Source organism: Mustela nigripes, chromosome 3, assembly GCF_022355385.1.
Source record: "Mustela nigripes isolate SB6536 chromosome 3, MUSNIG.SB6536, whole genome shotgun sequence".
Taxonomy (NCBI): Eukaryota; Metazoa; Chordata; class Mammalia; order Carnivora; family Mustelidae; genus Mustela; species Mustela nigripes.
The window spans coordinates 66,627,924-66,630,257 of NC_081559.1; the positions used below are offsets into that span (position 1 = coordinate 66,627,924).

At 40.8% G+C, this 2,334-nt stretch overlaps 1 non-coding gene across 1 annotated transcript; it reads left to right on the forward strand.

Annotated features, from left to right (window-relative positions):
* Positions 1-1,891: 1,891 nt before the first annotated feature.
* LOC132014756 (U6 spliceosomal RNA) lies at positions 1,892-1,995 on the forward strand. The gene has a single exon (XR_009403402.1). It is a non-coding gene; the product is annotated as a U6 spliceosomal RNA (small nuclear RNA).
* The last annotated feature ends 339 nt before the right edge of the window (positions 1,996-2,334 follow it).

Here is a 2,334-nt window from a genome sequence, read left to right on the forward strand (position 1 = left end):
ATAATTGACTTTCTCTGCTTAACTTATTTCACTTAGCATAATCCTTCAGTCTTGTCCATGTTGATGCAAAAGTTGGTATTCATCCTTTCTGATGGCTGTGTAATATTCCATTGTGTATATGGACCACATCTTCTTTATCCATTCGTCTGTTGAAGGGCATCGCAGCTGATTCCACAATTTGGCTATTGTGGACACAGCTGCTATGAATATTGGTGAGCATCCAACTTTTAATTTGGGCTCAGGTCATGATCTCGGAGTTGTGGGATAAACCTCATGTCAGGTCCCACACTCAGTGCAGTCTGTTTGTCCCTCTCTCTCCCCCCAGCTCACATACACTCTCTCTTAAATATATATATACATATATATGTGTATATATGTGTGTGTGTATGTATATATATATATATATATATATATATATATTTATATATACATATAATCTTTTAAAAAATGTAATTACCCACAGCAGAAAACAGTATAGAAGTTCCTCAAAAAATTTAAAGAAGTTCCACTTCTGGAACTGAAAGCAGGGACTCAAAACAGATATCTGTACACCATACTAGTCAGTTCAAGCTCCCATAACAAAGTATCACAGACTAGGTGGCTTAAACAACAGAAATTGAATTTCTTACAGTTTTGGAGAAGTCCAAAACCAGGTATCAGGGTGCATTTCTGGTGATATCTGTCTTTCTAGCTTGTAGGTGGCTGCCTTCTTGCTGTGTCCTCACTTAGCCTATCTGCATGCAGACAGATCAATCTCTGACCTGTCTCTTCCTCTTCTCCTAAGGACAGCAGTCCTATCAGATTAGGGTCCCACCCTTATGATATTATTTAACTTTAATTCCCTTCATAAAGGCCTTATCTCTAAATATAGTCATATTGGGGGCTAGAACTTTTAACATGAATTTTGTGGAGACATAATTTGGTCCATAATATAACCAATGTTCATAGCAGCATTAGTCATAGCCAAAAGGTGGAAACAATCTAAATATCCATTGACAGATGAATGGATAATAAAAAGTGGTATATACCTACAATGGACTATTATTCAGCCTTCAAGAAGACAGAAATTCTGGGGCTTCTGGGTGGCTCAGTTGGGTAAGCATCTGCCTTCAGATCAGGTCATGATCCCAGAGTCCTGGGATGCAGCCCTGTATTAGGCTTCCTACTCAGTGGGGAGTCTGCTTCTCCTCCCTCCCCTTGTGCTTTCTCTTGCTCTCTCTCCTGCTGTCAAATAAATAAATAAAATCCTAAAAAAAAAAAAAAAATAAGAAGAAGACAGAAATTCTGACACGTGCTACAATGTGGATAAGCCTTGAGGATATTATACTAAGTGAGATAAAGGGCATCTGGGTGGCTCAGTCAGTTAAACATCTGACTTTGGCTCAGGCCATCATCTCAGGGTCCTGGGACCGAGCCCCACCTCAGGCTCCATGCTCAGCTGGGTGCCTGCTTTCCCTCTCCCCCACCCCTCTCCCCACTTGTGTTCTCACTCTCTCTTACATAAATAAAACCTTTACACTAAGTGAAATAAGCCAGACACAAAAGGACAGATATCATGATTCCACATACATAAGGTACCTAGATTAGTCAGATTCATGGAGACAGAACAGAACAGTGGCAAAGGCTGAGGAGAAGAGAAAATGGGAAGTTATTGTTTGATGGGTACTGGGTTTCAGTTTGGGATGATGGGTACTGGGTTTCAGTGGTGATGGTTTACACAACAATGTAAATGCACTTAACGCCACTGAACTGTACACTTCAAATGGTTAAATGTAAGTTCTATGATATGTGTATTTTACCACAATAAAACAAAAAAATAATTTTGACTTCAGTATGTGGCCATAACACCGAGAAACTGGATTTACTCTTTCCACTTAAAATCAAGAAACAAGTGCTCACTTGGGCAGCAAATATACTAAAATTGGAATGATGCGGAAATCAGCATGGCCCCGGTGCAAGGATGACAGGCAGATCTGTGAAATGTTCCATTTTTTAAAAATTGAGAAAAAAGACAAGGAGTAATGGTTTTCAGCCATTGGACACATGAAACCTAGGGCAGTAGTCCCTCAGAAAAAAGAAATAAAAGAGGTGAGCCCTGTGATAGCCCTAGTTTTGTGCCTAGAGAGTTTCCAGGCTATGGCATAGGGAGGAAAATCCCAGACAGAACCTGGTAATCTCCCTGAGCTGAGTAGCCAGAGTTGTGAGTTCGGAGGAAGCAAGGTAGACAGAATTCACAGGGTAGAGTGCCAGAGAGGAGAGAGCTGCACAGAGCTCTGAGACAGAGCAAGGGCCCCCAAAACCATGGTTCCTTTTCAGTCTTCAGGAAAGTAGCTG